At 44.3% G+C, this 19,299-nt stretch overlaps 1 protein-coding gene across 3 annotated transcripts in view; it reads right to left on the bottom strand.

Moving 5' to 3' along the window:
- LOC139062135 (uncharacterized) overlaps positions 1–15,053 on the bottom strand; it is a 52,144-nt gene extending 37,091 nt beyond the window's left edge. For 2 of the 3 annotated variants that reach the window (XM_070542621.1, XM_070542619.1), the window contains exon 1: positions 14,932–15,053. The gene's annotated coding sequence lies outside the window, so the exon portion shown is untranslated. The remainder of the gene's footprint in view (positions 1–14,931) is intronic. The other variant, XM_070542620.1, reaches the window with a different exon arrangement.
- Between the last annotated feature and the right edge of the window lie 4,246 nt (positions 15,054–19,299).

Here is a 19,299-nt window from a genome sequence, read left to right as displayed (position 1 = left end):
CCTTAATCAAGTGGTCTTTTTTCCTTTTTACTAAGTACTTTTTAGAATACCAGGATAGGAAGGATGGTGTGGGTTTACGTTTATTAGATTGATACATAAATATTACCAACAAGAAAGTGTACGTTGGTGTGTGTCAGAACAGCGTAAGGCTTAATGTCTTTTCCAAAAAAAACCAGGTGATGGGCCGGTCTCCAGTCAAAATGCCCGGGCTGAATTTTTGTCCCAGTCCAGCCCTGTTTATCATAGTAATGTTACGTACAGTCCAGACTAAAATGGTAGCGAACAACTACAAGTACTTATCTCTGAGGTAGAAAAAAATATTTTTCAGGTCCAATATGTCTGTGGTGTTAGCGGGAGATATTAGCCTTGTCATCTATCCTGAATCTTGTTTCTGGATGACTGGACTAACCTAAAATGACCAATACTGGAACAACAAAATGCAGTTAAACATCCAACTATGTGGAATAAGCAGTAAAGTGTAATGTGGTGTGTACAGTAAGTATAATACATAGAATATGAAAGATATGAAAGAGCTAAGGTTTGAAAAGTAGGCCTAATTTATTGTATAAAGAGTAGTAATCTTTCAAATATGTCTTTGTGTCCTTTATAGGCAGGAGTGAGTGATGTCAGGAAGACGGTGCCAATTCAAAACTTTTCAAAACTGGCTTTTTGCTAGCCCCAAGACTCTCTGCCTGTGTGTTGGGGTTTACCCCAGTGGACGAGAGGGTAGCTTCCCTGTGCCTTTGGGTCGGGGAACGGGTCCTGACTGTAGTTTGCGCTTATGGGCTAAATACCAGTTCAGAGTACCCACCCTTTTTGAAATCCCTGGGACGAGTGCTAGATAGTGCTCCATCAGGGGACTCCATTGTCCTGCTGGGGGACTTCAATGCTCACCTGGGCAATGACAGCATGGCCTGGAGGGGTGTGATTGGGAGGGACGGCCCGCCTGATCTGAACTCAAGTGGTGTTTCATTATTGGACTTCTGTGCAAGCCGCAGTTTGGCCATAACGAACACCATGTTCGAACATAAGGATGCCCATCGGTACACTTGGTACCAGGGCAGCCTAGGTCGCAAGTCGATGATAGACTTTGTAGTCTTATCATCTGACCTACGGCCGTATGTTTTGGATACCCGAGTGAAGAGAGGAGCGGAGCTGTCAACTGATCACCACCTGGTGGTGAGTTGGATCAGATGGCAGGGGAAGATGCTGCGTAGACCTGGCAGACCCAAATGCATAGTGAGGGTCTGCTGGGAACGCCTGGCAGAAGACCCTGTCAAGACGGTCTTCAACTCCCACCTCCGGCAGAGCTTTGACCGTGTCCCGAGAGCAGTGGGGGACATTGACTCCGAGCGGGCCTTCTTCCACTCTGCGATTGTTGAGGCGGCTGTTGCTAGCTGTGGTCGCAAGGTGGCCGGTGCCAGTTGTGGTGGTAACCCCCGTACCCGCTGGTGGACACCAGAGGTTCGGGGAGCCGTCAGGCTGAAGAAGGAGGCCTACAGGGCGTGGCTGGTCTGTGGGTCTCCGGAGGCAGCAGATAGGTACCGGATATCCAAGCGGGGTGCAGCAGTGGCAGTTGCCAAGGCAAAATCTCGGGCGTGGGAGGAGTTTGGTCAGGCCATGGAGAAAGACTATCGATCGGCTCCAAAGAGGTTCTGGCAAACTGTCCGACGCCTCAGGAGAGGAAGACAGCAACTCGCTCACACTGTTTACAGTGGGGATGGGGAGCTGCTGACATCAACTGGGGCTATGGTCGGACGGTGGAAGGAATACTTTGAGGAGCTCCTCAATCCCACCTACGCGCATTCCGAGGAGGAACCAGAGCCAGGAGACATGGGGATGGACTGTCCAATCTTGGGGGCAGAAGTTGCTGAGGTAGTCAAACAACTACACAGCGGCAGAGCCCCAGGGGTGGATGAGATTCATCCTGGGTATCTCAAGGCTATGGATGTTGTAGGACTGTCATGGTTGACATGTCTCTGCAAAATTGCGTGGTCATCGGGGGCAGTTCCTGTGGAGTGGCAGACTGGGGTGGTGGCCCCCATCTTTTAGAAGGGTGACCAGAGGGTGTGTTCCAACTATAGGGGGATCACACTCCTCAGCCTCCCTGGAAAAGTACTGGAGAGGAGGGTCCGATCGATAGTCGAATCTCAGATTGAGGAGGAGCAATGTGGTTTTCGTCCTGGTCGTGGAACTGTGGACCAGCTCTATACCCTTGCAAGGGTGATGAAGGGGCATGGGAGTTTGCCCAACCAATCCACATGTGTTTTGTGGATTTGGAGAAGGTTTATGACTGTGTCCCCAGGGGCACTCTGTGGGGGACGCTCCAGGAGTATGAGTTGGGTGGCTTTCTGTTAAGGACCATTCAGTCCCTTTACCAGAGGAGCGTGAGTTTGGTCCGCATAGCCGGTAGTAAGTTGGACCTGTTCCCGATGAGGGTTGGACTCCGCCAGGGCTGCTCTTTGTCACTGGTTCTGTTCATTACCTTTATGGACAGAATTTCTAGGCGCAGCCGTGGTGTGGAGTGTGTCGAGTTTGATGGCAGGAGAATCTTGTCTTTGCTTTTTGTGGATGATGTGGTCCTCCTAGCTTCATCCAGCTCTGACCTTCAGCTCTTGCTGGGTAGGTTCGCGGCCGAGTGTGAAGCGGCTGGGATGAGGATCAGCACCTCCAAATCTGAGACCATGGTTCTCGACCGGCAAAGGGTGGCTTGCCACCTCCGGGTCGGGAGAGAGGTCCTACCTCAAGTGGAGGAGTTTAAGTATTTCAGGGTTTTGTTCACGAGTGAGGGTAGGAGGGATCGGGAGATCGACAGGCGGGTTGGTTCGGCGTCTGCAGTGCTGCGGACGTTGAGCCGATCTGTCGTGGTGAAGAGGGAGCTGAGCCAGAAAGCCAGGCTCTCGATTTACTGGTCAGTCTACGTCCCAATCCTCACCTATGGCCATGAGCTTTGGGTAATGACCGAAAGAACGAGATTGCGGATACAAGCGACCGAAATGAGTTTCCTCCATAGGGTGGCCGGGCTCAGCCTTAGAGATAGGGTGAGGAGCTCGGACATTCGGGAGGGACTCTGAGTAGAACCGCTGCTCCTCCAGATCGAAAGGAGTCAGTTGAGGTGGTTTGGGCATCTGGTCAGGATGCCCCCTGGACGCCTCCCTGGGGAGGTGTTTCTGGCATGTCCTGCCGGCAGGAGGCCCCTGGGTCGACCCAGGACACGTTGGAGAGGTTGCATCTCCAATCTGGTCCGGGAACGCCTTGGGGTCCTGGTGGAGGTGGCTGGGGAGAGGACGGTCTGGAGCTCCCTAGTTGGGATGCTGCCCCCGTGACCCAGACCCGGATAAGCGGAGGAAGACGACGACGATTTCATTCAGCACAGTGGATTAACCTGGTTCAGTTGCTGAGCAGAACAAAAACAGGACATGGAGATGACTTGATGATGCCACAATGTCACACCTCTGGTATGAACTAAAGTAGAGAATAACTTCTCTTTTAGTTGTGTTGCATTGTAAGTAGAGGAAAGCAGGTGGGCTTGTGAAAGACAAAAATCTTTCCACAACTATATTGTCAAAATAACGGTGTGGGTAGGTACAATATCATATCTGTTTCTAAATATATCGGGATATCGGCAAACCGCAGTTATGATAACTTGACTTGTACACTGAAAAAGTCTTGAAAATGTCCTGGAAAAGTCCTGGAAAATTATTTCAAGAAAAGAGTGGGAACCCTGAAGGAGGTTTTGGCTCAAAATCTCACGATACATGGCCCCATTCATTCTGTCCTTAACACGGATCAGTCGTCCTGTCCCCTTAGCAGAAAACCAGCCCCAAAGCATGATGTTCCCACCCCCATGCTTCACAGTAGGTATGCTGTTCTTGGGATGCAACTCAGTATTCTTCTTCCTCCAAACACGACGAGTTGAGTTTATACCAAAAAGTTCTACTTTGGTTTCATCTGATCATATGACATTCTCCCAATCCTCTCCTGTATCATCCATTTGCTCTCTGGCAAACTTCAGATGGGCCTGAACATGCACTGGCTTCAGCAGCGGAACACGTCTGGCACTGCAGGATTTGATTCCCTGCCGTTGTAGTGTGTTACTGATGGTGACCTTTGTTACTGTGGTCCCAGCTCTCTGCAGGTCATTCACCAGGTCCCCCCCGTGTGGTTCTGGGATTCTTGCTCACCGTTCTCATCATTTTGACCCCACGGGATGAGATCTTGCGTGGAGCCCCAGATCGAGGGAGATTATCAGTGGTCTTGTATTTCTTCCATTTTCTGATAATTGCTTCCACAGTTGATTTTTTCACACCAAGCTGCTTGCCTATTGTAGATTTACTCTTCCCAGTCTGGTTCAGGTCTACAATTCTTTTCCTGGTGTCCTTCGAAAGCTCTTTGGTCTTGGCCATAGTGGAGTTTGGAGTCTGACTGTTTGAGGCTGTGGGCAAGTGTCTTTTATACAGATAATGTGTTCAAACAGGTGCCATTAATACAGCTAACGAGTGGAGGACAGAAAAACTTCTTAAAGAAGACGTTACAGGTCTGTGAGAGCCAGAGATTTTTCTTGTTTGAAGTGACCAATACTTATTTGCCACCCTGATTTACAAATAAATTCTTTAAAAATCCTGCCATGTGAATTCATGGATTTTTTTTCACATTCTGTCTCTCACAGTGGAAGTGTACCTATGATGAAAATTACTGACCTCTGTCATCATTTTAAGTGGGAGAACTTGCACAATCGGTGGCTGACTAAATACTTTTTTGCCCCACTGTAACTCTAGCTCTCTTTAGCAACTAACTTCTCCACGGGAAACGTTGGTTCTGCCTCCAGAATAAAGGAGAAATGAAGATGCTGCAGAGCAGAACATAAACTCCAGGGTAAGAAACGGGTGTTCATTTTTTGCTGATTATGGAACTTTCTGGGAGGGCTCTGGGAAACTCTTGCAGCTTTGCTCATGAATTGATTGTTTACTGCAGAGATCAGCTGTGGGCACTGCTTACTGCTTAACAGAACAGCACGTTTCAGGCCCCACACACAAAATTGGCCACACTCTAGATCTTGTTTTATCTTTGGGACTAAAAATCAATCATTTACATGTTGAAGAGGTTCATGTGAGTGACCACAGCTGCATTTTCTTTAATGTCCTATCAAATGTTGAATATGTCCCTCACAACATAAAATCAAAGAGACATATCATTAATTAGCCAGCAGTGGATGGGTTTTCTAGATTATTTGACAGCAGCTCAATTCAGGGTGACAATCCAAGCTTGTGCATCCAGTCATTGGATAAACAATGCTGCAGCATCTTAGATAAAGTAGCTCCTGTTAAGCAGATCACTTTTTCTAGCAAGAGGAAAAGTCATTGGAATAATTAAAACATTTACAGTCTCAGAAGGACATGCCACAGAGCTGAGAGACGTTGGAAGTCCATTATATTAGAAAGTCACAGGCTGCACTTCAAAGAACTGATCACATCTCTGAATGAGGCGGTGAAAAATTCCAGGACTACTTACTTTGCTCAGCTGATTGCTGTAAACAAAAATAACTCTAAAGTCCTGTTTGACACTATACAGGTGCTGGCCAGTAAATTAGAATATCATCAAAAGGTTGAAAATATTTCAGTAATTCCATTCAAAACGTGAAACTTGTACATTATATTCATGCAATGCACACAGACCAATGTATTTCCAATGTTCATTACATTTAAATTTGATATTCATAAGTGACAACTAATGAAAACTCCAAATTTGGTATCTCAAAAAATAAGAATATTCTGAAAAGGCTGAATATAGAAGACACCTGCTGCCACTCTAATCAGCTGATTTACTCAAAACACCTGCAAAGGCCTTTAAAAGGTCCCTCAGTCTTGTTTTGAAGGCACCACAATCCTGGGGAAGACTTCTGACTTAACAGCTGTCCAAAAGACAATCATTGACACCTTGCACAAGGAGGGCAAGACACAAAAGGTGATTGCTAAAGAAGCTGGCTGTTCGCAGAGCTCTGTGTCCAAGCACATTAACAGACAGGCGAAGGGACGGAAAAAATGTGGTAGAAAAAAGTGTACAAGCTCTAGGGATAACCGCACCCTGCAGAGAATTGTGACGACAAACTAGGGCTGTCGCGGTTGAGGAATTCCCCCTGCGGTGATTCAGGGTGGCTTAATATTGCGGTGTGCGATATTATTGCAGCACTTTTTTATTGCAGTACTATCTAAACATAATGTTTACACATTTAAAAAAGGTTAAAAATTGCCGTGCCTTCTTTAATAACACTTTACTGAATGCAGATCAAAGGGCAGTAACAACGCAGATCGCAGTAACGCTTGTTTCTCCGACAGTCGGAGTCCGACTGAACTTAAAAACAACAAAATTCAGGAGGTTAAACTTTTAAATGCAAATTTGGCTGCAGCATCTAACAAATAAGAAACAAGTCCCCATTTTGTTTAGTTTAAAATCAAGCATAAAAAATTACATGTACCGGGCGCGCGCGCGCCGGGGGGCGGGCGCACTATCATTTCACTTTCACACACACGAATGACGGTGATTTATAGCTCGGTCACGTCCTTGTTACCTACAAGGAAAACCAGCATGTTAACTACGGTTTGAGAGAGGATCTGAGAGGGGCGGCAACATTTGCAGCAACACTGAAAACCCTCTCGGATGGTGCGCTCGTTGCACTAACACACACGTACTTGCGTGCGACTCTGGCGAGTAAAGGGAATCTCCCGTTTGTTGCTCCACCATGTCACGGGGGTTTTCTTTAGGGTGGATGCATTCCTCCTGCAGGTAGCGAGTGAGCTCCAGCTCGGCTCAAACTCTCTTTGGGACGGCTGCAGAAGCAGTGCTTGTCCGGGACTTCAGCAGGTCTCCGAGCGTTTATTTATTTATTTATTTGCCGCTGGTGGCAGCTCTGTCTCGGCCAAGGACTCTGGCTGCGCAGCAGCTGACGTACTGAAAACCAAAGCGCTCCCACAGGAGCGAAGTAACGTTTCGTTTTGATACCAGTGCAGCCATGCTTCTCAACATGCATCATTGAGTTGAACCAAGTTCAGTAATCGCGGTGGCGCATGATGCAGCGCGGTGGGCTTCTTCATATCGCGATATTTCATTTTTGCGGTTACCGCGACAGCCCTACGACAAACCCATTCAAAAATGTGGGGGAGATCCACAAAGAGTGGACTGCAGCTGGAGTCAGCGCTTCAAGAACCACCACGAGGAGACTCATGAAAGACATGGGATTCAGGTGTCGCATTCCGTGTGTCAAGCCACTCTTGAACATGAAACAGCGCAAGAAGCGTCTCGCCTGGGCCAAGGACAAAAAGGACTGGACTGATGCTGAGTGGTCCAAAAGTTTTGTTTTCTGATGAAAGCAAGTTCTGCATTTCCTTTGGAAATCAAGGACCCAGAGTCTGGAGGAAGAGCGGAGAAGCACAGAATCCACGTTGCATGAGGTCCAGTGTAAAGTTTCCACCGTCAGTGATGGTGTGGGGTGCCATGTCATCTGCCGGTGTTGGCCCACTCTGTTTCCTGAGGTCCAGGGTCAATGCAGCCGTCTACCAGGAAGTTTTAGAGCACTTCATGCTTCCTGCTGCTGACCAACTTTATGGGGATGCAGACTTTACCTTTCAACAGGACTTGGCACCTGCACACAGTGCCAAAACCACCAGCACCTGGTTCAAGGACCATGGTATCCCTGTCCTTGATTGGCCAGCAAACTCGCCTGACCTTAACCCCATAGAAAATCTATGGGGTATTGTGAAGCGGAGGATGCAATACGCTAGACCCAACAATGCAGAGGAGCTGAAGACGACTATCAGAGCAACCTGGGCTCTCATAACACCTGAGCAGTGCCACAGACTGATCGAGTCCATGCCACGCCGCATTACTGCAGTTATTGAGGCAAAAGGAGCCCCGACTAAGTATTGAGTGCTATACATGCACATTCTTTTCATGTTCATTCTTTTCAGTTGGCCAACATTAGAGAAACAAACATTTTTTCATTGGCCTTTAGAATATTCTAATTTTCTGAGATACCAGATTTGATGTTTTCATTGGTTGTCACCTATAAATATCAAAATTAAACGTAATAAACATCAGAAATACATTGGTCTGTGTGCATTGCATGAATATAATGTACAAGTTTCACGTTTTGAATGGAATTACTGAAATATTTTCAACCTTTTGATGATATTCTAATTTACTGGCCAGCACCTGTAAACTAGAATGCGTTTACATGCAGCCAGTAACCCTTTTAAAACCCGAATATTCACAATAACCCGGTTCCGCAGGTCCATGTAAACACCGCCAAAAACCCAGATATGCAACCGGTTTTTAAAAACCCGGTTACTACACCTGGGGTAACCCTTTTCTAACCCGAATGTTTGGTCGTGTAAACGCATATCGAGATATCCCCATCATAGCTTGTGTTCTGCGCATGCTCTGTTTGCAAGGAATCTTGGTCTTTTGAGTAGCGAGACATCTTGTATGCGCCAGAACACCGGAAGTAAACAACAAGTTGGGAGCAACATGGTGAGTCGCGGCACAGCACTACACTTTTGGAGTGATGAGGAATCCTCTGTCTTCATTGGTCTGGTGAAAAGTATGAACATTATGTCTTTTGTTGTTGTTATTTTCACGGATACCGGAACAAGAAGAACCGGAAATGACGCATATTGCGTCTTGACGTAGTCCATACGTCCTGACGCTACCCCAACGTCCGCATTTAAATCGGGTTTTGCAAGTTAGGGGTAACTTTCTATTTATGCTTGTATCGGGTTACTCTGATGAACTCAGAAACCCGAATACCGACCTTAACCCGATCATAACCCGGATATTGGCTGCATGTAAACGTAGACTGATTGTTTCACCTCAGACCCCTCTTATGCCAGTTTACTCAAGGTCTGACTGTGACAACTTTCTAGCATTCTTTGAGGATAAAATCATAAATATCAGCGCAAGTTTTTCACCCCCATCTACTTCCTACTCCCCCCCACCAACCACCTTCCTGTCAATCATGGTCTGTCTTTACTCCTGTAGATTTCCAGGACGTTTGCCTCATTCAGAAACACATGAAAACAACCTCATACCCTGCTGATTTCATTCCTACTATCTTGTTCATCAGGTTGTTTGACCAAATTGGCCCATGCATTGTAGACTTTATTAATGTATCCCTACAATCTGGCTCTGTACCATCTGTTTTCAAACATGCAGTTATTGAACCTATCCTTAAAAACCCACGTTTGGACTCTTCTCAGCCTAAAAATTTCAGAACCATTTCCAAATTACCCCTTTTCTCTAAAATATTGGAAAAGGTTGTGGTAGATCAACGGATTACTTTTCTGGAAGTGCACAACAGTTTTGACTAATTCCAATCTGGTTTTCATAAATTTCCAGTGACATCATGATGGCTGCAGACAATGGGGAATTCACAGTGTTAGTATTGTTAGATCTTTCTGCTGCTTTTCACACTGCTGATTACAACACCTTAATTATCAGACTTGGTGACTCGGTGGTAGGGCTGCAACTAACGATTATTTTCGTAATCGATTAATCTGTCGATTGTTTTTTCGATTAATCGGTTTGTTATTGTTTATCTATTTAACCTATACAAGTGATGAATGCATTTCCGTTAAGAAAAAAAACATAAGAGAATTGTGCAGTTGATTGCAATCTATTTTATTGCACATGAACACAGTCAGCGGTGTAAAATGAGCTAAACAGTGCAAAATATCAGTCCAGAATATTTTTTTAGCATTAGCTGGAAGCCTGCTCCTTCCACCATGGATAGTGGCCTCATGTATTTTACCAGCAAGTTTAGAATAGAGTTTGTAAGTGGTATGCATTGCTGGGGGATGAGTGTCTTGTTCCCCATGTAGTTGTCCATCGTTGCTTGTTTTTTTCTGCATAAGAAACACAAATAGACTGAAATAAGTACACATATAAAATAAAGCAGCACACACACTACAACACTAAATCAATATTATATTATTTGAATTAATTAACAATATACAGTGATCATTTATTTTGAGGGTTACGTTCTACAAAATAGCCCGCAACAGGAGATGTTCAGAAAAAAAGTCAAATTTTTTTTTACTATTAAAAAGCTCTAAGTAAGAAGCTCATGAGGTTTTTACTTTGAGTCGGGAGTGTTTAAATTAGCTAGAGAAATGTGAAAAATGTTTGTTTTGTGTAATACTGTTTAAGAAACATGATAAAAATGTGTTGTGAGGCGTTTTACAGCATTAGATAGTAAAACAGCCTTTTAATAGTAAAAAAAATGACTTTTTCTGAATTTCTCCTGTATTTAAAAATTGAAAGCATACAACTATGCAGCGTTATATTCACCTGGACACAGCTCGTCTGTATATTTTTCACCTCGGAGTTGTCCCGTTTTTAATGAGGAACATAGTTATGGGTTTGTGCCGTTTTTCTCTTAACGAGAACATTCTTATAAACAGACGTGCTAAATTTGGCAAGCGCATGATACACAACACGGAGGAGATTCATGATTGCATTTAGTCAATCAGAAGTAGAACACCGTAGACTGACGTGGCAAAAAAACATGTTTAACATTCAGTATAACGAACTCAGCTAAGTCCCAAATTTGATCTGCGTGTAGTGATGGACCACTATATTTAGCTTGTTTATTTTCTGTTACTTACCGGGCTGGCTCTTCCTCTGCTGCATCAGCCCCCACATGTTTTCGTCTCAAATGTTCACTTAGGGACGTCGTGCTTCCGTGCCATGCTAGATGGTTTTTGCATATTTTGCAGGTCACCCGTCTTTTCATGGCATCTAGAGTGAAGTGCTCCCATACTCGTGATGTTTTTGTCCGGGGTGTCTCTTCAGTTTTGTCGCTTCTATTTTTCTTCTGTATTTCTTCTTGTTCCGCCATCTCTCACAGCAAGATGCGCGTCAGTAACGTGTTACGTCATGAAAACTGAGGGCACTTATTGGCTCGTTTCTTCTTCTACGGCTCCACTGATCAGTGGTTCATTACTGCCACACACTGGCAGCAAATTTAACAGATTGTAACTGATGTCAGATTGTGGTAAAAAATAGACTTTATGTGGTAAAATGTGATTATTAACAACTAATCGATGACTAAAAAAGTTGTTAACTTTTTTAATAATCGATTATAATCGATTAGTTGTTTCAGCTCTACTCGGTGGGGATCTTTGGAACTGTTCTAGACTGGTTTAGATCGTACCTTTCTAACAAAAGTTGCAGTGTTTGTATAAACCAAATCATGTCAGATTCTACCGATCGGTTTTGTGGGGTACCCCAAGGCTCTGTTTTGGGTCCACTGTTGTTTTTACTGTACATACACCCTCTTGGGCAGATAACTGATTCTTTTCATAACATTTCTTAACACCTATATGCAGATGACATTCAACTGTACTGTTCCTTTAAGGATTCTGAGCTCTACAAACTGAGTTACTAGTGTCTATCTGCTATCACCAGCTGGCTAGATGAAAACTTCCTTCTGTTAAACTCTGAAAAGACCAAATGTCTGATCATTGCCCCTGAGAGCATGGTTCCCCTGATTAGTCTAAAACTTGGTCATTTATTCTCTTCCGTCAAGATCAACTTAAGGAATTTGGGTGTTGTTTTTGACCAATCAATGTCTCTTGAAGGTCACACAAAAACATTGGTTCGAAACTGATTTATCACTTAAGAAATATCGCCAAACTGTGAAGGTTGGTGTCAAAACGTGAACTTGAAATGGTTATCCATGCCTTTATCTCCTCCCATCTTGATTACTGTAACACACTCTTCACATGTTTTAATGGGCTGCATGGTGGCGCAGTGGTTAGCACTGTTGCCTCACAGCACGAAGGTTGCAGGTTCGATATTCGGCTTGGCTGCGGCCTTTCTGCGTGGAGTTGCGTGTTCTCCCCATGCATGCATGGGTTTCCTCCGGGGACTTCGGTTTCCCCCACAGATCACAACATGCCCTATAGGTTATAAATTGTAAGTCGCTTTGGATAAAAGCATCTGCTAAATGAATAAACATAAACATAACAAAACAAAACAAAAAAAAAACACTTGACCACCTTCAGTTGGTCCAGAATTCTGCAGCAAGGCACCTAACTGGAGCAAACAGAAGAGCACACATCACTCCTATTCTAATGTCTCTGCACTGGTTACCCATACACTTTAGAGTTCATTTTAGAATCCTGACTATAACTTTCAATGCTCCACATGGTCAAGTTCCTCCCTATATTACTCGACTGTTAAAGCCTTACGCTCCAACCCGAGCCATAGGGTCCACACACCAGAATCTTCTAGAAGTTCCAAAGACCAGATATAAAAGTCAACGTGATCGCTCCTTCCAGACTGTTGCACCCCCCGACTCTGGAATGATCTTCCTTTATCCTTATGTAGCATTGACAGTCTGGACACCTTTAAAAAAACAGCTAAAGACCCTTTTATTTAAAGCTTCTTTTGCCTAAATATTTTATTTTCTTATTTTTAACTAAAATTTTGTATCTTTAATTTGTTTATGGAATTTTATAATTTTGTGTTTTATTTTTTTCTGATGTTAATCTATTTCTGTTTTGAGATCATTATGATTTCATGACTTTGTTTGATTTTGTTTTGATCTATGTGAAACACTTTGTGATTCTATGTCTGTGATAAGTGCTATGCTATGTAAATAAAATTTACTTACTTACTTACTTACTGGCTCTTTCCACAAAAACCCGGTGTTCTTTCGAAGCACCATACCTTGTCAGACTGGCATACTCATATTGCAGCACATGCTAGTCTGACAGGTCAAGTGAGTCAGACTGACGTAGCTGTAATCCTACCCTGCGCCCCAACTGTAAACTTTGGAGACTTAGGCTCCCTATAGTCTATTTCGGAAAATCGACATGACTTGCAACTTATAACTGTCGATCTCCGATCACTGAAAAATATGAAAAAATTGGGACATTCCTAGTTACTTTTAATAAATTGTCAATAAAATATAAAGGTATTTAATAAAATATAATAGTCCTTAAAATATGGATTATTAATATTATTGAACCTTTAATATCCAATTGGTGATGTAAATAGGTCATTTTGGTATGCCAGGGAACCAACTCCTATAATAATTTGACACAGAAGCAAAAATATAGTTTATAGTAGATATTTCTACAACTAATGATCATTCAGGGTAACTGTAGATTAATGCTTATTTAAAGCTTCTTTCCGGAGTATTTCTCTTATCAAATAGCACCATCTAGTGGCTGACAAGCATATCACCCAAAACCGCTGTTCCTCTGTTTTTTTAAGATGGCGACTTCACGTTTCTGTTTATAAATGTGCTTCTGTAGCCGACAAACACGTGACACGTTGTTTTACGAGTATTATTCTCATGTCATGTTGTGTTTTCATATATTTATATTTTAGAGACTTTCTTGTCCGTTAAAAGTTCATCAGCTCTGCATCAGCCGAGGTATTCCTTAAATGTGAAGCGTCTAAGCGGTAGTTTAACACTATTGGTTAGTTCTGGTCGGCGCTCAGTTTCCTATTGCACGGAGCTCTGCGGGGCAGGGGGCGTGCTTAGCAAAAAATAAAAAATAAAAGACTTATTGCTTGAATTATATCACAGTACATGATAAGATGATCACTTTTACGGATTTCTGACAAATCATACATAATTTCTGAAAGAGGAAAATCTGGAAAGCATCTTTAAGGTAATATCACACAGACAATAACTAAACTTTAATAAAACATGATCTAAGATGTAATTAAGAGTCTAATTAAGTGTCTTTACAAAATTATTTGGCTGAATTTAGTGATATCTAATTAGTTATCAGAATTATTGCAGCTCATGTGTCTAACCTTTTAGGGTCCACGTTGGACCAATCAGAAGTCCTCAGATGTCACATCTTTTTCTAAGAAACCCCAAAAGGCTTATTTCATCCAATATGTGAAATAAATATAATTCAACAGTCATTTGTTCATAAACTGCTATTAATATGTGACATAACTGTTTGTTTGGTGTATTTAAGATCTGAAATAATGCATTTCAGCAATAAACAGTTATGTTTGATCCAATCAAGGGTTAAGGTTAGGGTTAGGGTTCATTACTGTGAAGTAATCAAGGTTTATTAAAATCACCTTAGATCAAACATTCATTGTATAAAACAGACTATGATTGTAATTAACCTATAAAGTGAGGAAATCAATGTATGAGTCAGAATGTCATCTTTTTATTAAAGTTAGAGAAAAATCCCGTTTTGTCCAGGAGACTTGTGAGTGCAGCAGATAAAGAAGGAACAGGGATTTCATTGTGGATGACGAGGTTTGGAAAGCATAGCTTCTCGGGCAAAGTGGGAAAGACTGACAGTGTACTGTCTGGTGACCTCTGACATACATGACCTTTCCTACGCTATACACAATTTTTCACAAAAAGGACAACTTTATATTTCTTTGCTTATATTTCTGAAATAAAAGTGTTCTACTTTGCAGTTAGCAGTGTTGGGAAATACATTATCTTATGTAAATGTAGTTTAAATGTCTTCCCACAATAGCTCATGTAGATTCTGTCTGAGTTATACCATAAAAATCCTGCAGTTCCACTAAAAGAGTATTTACCTGCAAAACAGCCTGTTAGCTCAGCTTTCTGCTGCTTCCTCTGTAGCAAGTTAGCAGTACACAGGTTAGCTCTAATAGCTGCAAAGTCTCTGATGTTCCACAGGTTCCAGAAAAATTAGCAAATTTGTTAACATAAACTGCAATAATTTATTCCATGAAACCAGTAATGAATATGTTAAGATGAGTTTTTAATACGTCTCTCTGGAACAATAGACCACTGTCCTGAGGCTAGCACAATGGCTTGCTTAGCAGCTAGCTAGTGAGCTAACGTCTGGTTAAAACCAACTTAAAAAGTGGTTTAACTTACAGATTAACTAAGAAAAGATAAAATATATTATCAATACTCACTTTAGATCCTCAGTAGACACCACAGACAGCAGAAATAACGTGTTTGGGGCTCAAAATTCATGTTGTTGACCAGGTGGAAAAAAAATGTCTTGGAGGCTACATTACTTCCAGGTCACTGAACTGTCACTCAAGAGACACCACTGTCCTATGGGAGAGGACTTCTCAGAAGTCCCGCCCACCCGAAAGGGTTGTGTCAGAATTGCAACCAAAAACTCAGGGATTGCAAATGAGAAAGCCAGACAGTGTAAGTGCAAATCTGGAAGTGAGAGCAAAGCTCTGAGCAGCGAGAACAAAACTAAGGAAATTGATAACAAAAACACATAGAGGCAAACAGAAAAAGGAAACATACTTTGTTACTCATTTTAAGAAGTTGATTCAGATAGTAAGTTTTACTTTTGAAACATGTTTTTTTTCCTTTAGTCAATATTTTTGTTCTGTCAATTTTTTAATTTTTGTTTGACCGTCAAAGTGTTTTTTTTATCATTTTAAGAATCTGATTCAGATCGTAAGTATTTCTTTTGAAATGAATGTTTTTTCTCTCAATGTCTTAAAATTTGTTTGCTCTCCAAAGTGTTTTTCTTGATCCTATTGGCACAAATCTAATCCCATAGGTGTGACAGCTCCAAACTTGAACTGAATGTGAGCAAAACCAAAGACATGGTGGTGACCTTCTGCAGGAGGCAGAGGGATCCGGCTGCTTCAGTAACCACCATTATCCATGGGAACCCAGTGGAGGTAGTGGAGGAGTACAAGTATCTGGGAACCACCTTTGACAACCTCCTGAAATTCTCTGCTAACACAGGAGAGATTCTAAGAAAGTGCCACCAACGGCTATATCTCCTTAGGAAGCTCAACTCCTTTGGAGTCAGCTCCTCAGTCATGATGACTTTTTACTGTGCCTTCCTGGAAAGCATCATGACCTTCTCCATCACTTGCTGGTTCTACTCCCTTAGCCTCCAGAACAGGAACAGACTGCAGCACACTGCATCAGTGTGCTCCAAAATCGTTGGCCTGCCTTGCTCAGGTTTTCTATCAACAAGCCCTGAGACAGGCAGCCAAAATCCTCCACAACCCCTCTCACATTCTTCACCCCGCATTTCAATGGCTCCCCTCTGGGCGATGCCTACGCTGCATTTCCTGCAAGACTGCGAGGAGGAGGGCCACCTTTGTCCCCAAAAACATTCTGCTCTTTAACTCCAGCAGATACGATAAGACCATCCCCCGATAAACCCTCTCCTTGGGCTCTCCATATACTTAACTTTTATACAGACGACACTTTAGTCACTTTATTCACTTACTCAGTGATTTTTGCATACTTTACTGTTTTATCCATCTTCTTGCTGCTTTATTACTTCCTTATTGCCTATTTATTCAATGTTCGTACGTCCAACATCATGCTGCTCTGCTGTTATTTTTTTTAATTGCCCCTCGGGGATAACGTTTTTCTGATTCTGATCATTGAAGATGTTTCCCACGAACGTGAGTGTACATGTTCAGACAAGTATGCATGTTGAGAAACAGTCCTGCCCAAACAAATACCACATGGCCAACTCCTCCCCTGCCCTTCCTGAAACATGCGCTACTGGCAACCTGAAAGAAATAAAGGTTGGTTCTTTTTAGTGGTCTGGTTTTACTTATTGGATCGATACCGATGTTGGAGCTGGTGTGTTATCTAAAATTATTTTATGCAAGTCATCCTGTGGTTCAAGAGAAATTTGTCGAACAAACAAAAATCAAAGCAAAAATATAACAATAAAATGTATAAATCAATGGTAACAATAGATTTGACTACAATAATACCTGGTCTGCCTCTTTCATACATAAATCCACATGTTTTTATATTATCACTCCCTGCTTTACCTCCTCTGCAACACCACCACTTCCTCCTACAGTTTGCACTCTTTATCTTCTATCTTTTGTTCATCTTTGCATTAAGCCATTCATCCTTTTTCTATCTCCATCCTTTAGATTTACCTTGAGCTAAATGGCTGGGAGAAAATGATGTTAGACCGATTAGAGCACTGAATGATGGAGAGACGGTTTTGTCCCAGCTTCCAGCGAGGGGAGAAGGCCTCGGATCTTAGTAAAAATGATGGAAGGCCGCTGGCATCACGAGGGAGGGACAGAAACAAGAGACAGAAAACAGGTGAAGTCAGGTTAATATGTGTGGAAAAGGACAGATGTCCTTGAATGAGGAGACGAGAGGAAATAGAGGAGAAGATGGAGGGAAGGGTGGGGGAAGAGAGGGGAGTCTGTCCGTTCTTGTCCCTGTGACAGATGATTAACTAACCTTGTCAAATCTGGATAAAGTGTGTGTCTGGGTGTGTGTGTCAGCATTAGTGTCCTTTCCGTGACTGTATCATTCACCTTGTCTAACACACACACACACACACACACACACACACACACACACACACTACTCATCACAACCTTTAGAGCTGACAACATGCTTGATGTCTGTTTGGACTTTCAGACTCTCAGAGGAGAACATCCTTAGTTGACAGGAAACTGAATGTTTTATAAACCTTCTGGGTGATTTTTGTTTAGTTGATTTATCGTCTCCTCCTCCTTGAACCGTCACCTTATCGTGGTGGAGGAGTTTGAGTGCCCTAATGATCCTAGGAGCTATGTTGTCTGGGGCACTTAGTGCCCCTGGTAGGGTCTCCCATGACAAATTGGTCTTAGGTGAAGGGTGAGACAAAGAACGGTTCGAAGGATCTTTCATGGCGGTTAAAATGAAGAGTCGGAGTACCCGGCCCGGAGGGTTACCGGGGTCCCACCCTGGAGCCAGGCCTGGGGTTGGGGCCCGTGAGCGAGCGCCTGGTGGCCGGGCTTTCGCCCATGGGGCCCGGCCGGGCCCAGCCCGAACCGGATACATGGGCTCGTCCAACTGTGGACCCACCACCCGCAGGAGGAACATGAAGGGTCCGGTGCAATGCGAATCGGGTGGCAGACCAAGGCGGGAGCCTTGGCGGTCCAATCCCCGGACAAGAAAACTAGTTTTTGGGACATGGAACGTCACCTCGCTGGCGGGGAAGGAGCCGGAGCTTGTGGCAGAGGTTGAGCGGTACCGGCTAGATATAGTCGGACTCACCTCGACACATTGCATTGGCTCTGGAACCCGAGACCTGGAGAGGGGTTGGACACTCTACTTTGCTGGAGTTGCTCCGGGTGAGAGGCGGAGGGCTGGGGTTGGCTTTTTGTTAGCTCCGAGACTCTCTGCCTGTGTGTTGGGGTTTACCCCGGGGGACAAGAGGGTAGCTTCCTTGCGCCTTCGGGTCGGGGAACGGGTCCTGACTGTTGTTTGTGCTTATGGGCCAAATATCAGTTCAGAGTACCCACCCTTTTTGGAGTCCCTGGGACGAGTGCTAGATAGTGCTCCATCAGGGGACTCCATTGTCCTGCTGGGGGACTTCAATGCTCACGTGGGCAATGACAGCTTGACCTGGAGGGGTGTGATTGGGAGGAACGGCCCACCTAATCTGAACTCGAGCGGTGTTTTGTTATTGGACTTCTGTGCAAGCCGCAGTTTGGCCATAACGAACACCATGTTCGAACATAAGGATGCCCACCGGTACACTTGGTACCAGGGCAGCCTAGGTCACAGGTCGATGATAGATTTTGTAGTCGTATCATCTGACCTGCGGCCGTATGTTTTGGACACCCGAGTGAAGAGAGGGGCGGAGCTGTCAACTGATCACCACCTGGTGGTGAGTTGGATCAGATGGCAAGGGAACATGCCGCGTAGACCTGGCAGACCCAAACGCATAGTGAGGGTCTGCTGGGAACGCCTGGCAGAAGAACCTGTCAAGACGGTCTTCAACTCCCACCTCCGGCAGAGCTTTGACCACGTCCCGAGAGCAGTGGGGGACATTGAGTCCGAGTGGGCCTTGTTCCACTCTGCGATTGTCGAGGCGGCTGTTGCTAGCTGTGGCCGTAAGGTGGCCGGTGCCAGTCGTGGTGGCAACCCCCGTACCCGCTGGTGGACACCAGAGGTTCGGGGAGCCGTCAGGCTGAAGAAGGAGGCCTACAGGGCGTGGCTGGTCTGTGGGTCTCCGGAGGCAGCAGACAGGTACCGGATAGCCAAGCGGGGTGCAGCAGTGGCAGTTGCCGAGGCAAAATCTCGGGCGTGGGAGGAGTTTGGTGAGGCCATGGAGAAAGACTATCGATCGGCTCCAAAGAGGTTCTGGCAAACTGTCCGGCGCCTCAGGAGAGGAAGGCAGCAACTCGCTCACACTGTTTACAGTGGGGATGGGGAGCTGCTGACGTCAACTGAGGCTATAGTCGGACGGTGGAAGGAATACTTTGAGGAGCTCCTCAATCCCACCAATGCGCATTCCGAGGAGGAACCAGAGCTGGGAGGCCTGG

This window comes from Nothobranchius furzeri, chromosome 12, assembly GCF_043380555.1.
Source record: "Nothobranchius furzeri strain GRZ-AD chromosome 12, NfurGRZ-RIMD1, whole genome shotgun sequence".
NCBI classification, from domain to species: domain Eukaryota; kingdom Metazoa; phylum Chordata; class Actinopteri; order Cyprinodontiformes; family Nothobranchiidae; genus Nothobranchius; species Nothobranchius furzeri.
This window is presented reverse-complemented; position numbering and strand designations above follow the sequence as displayed.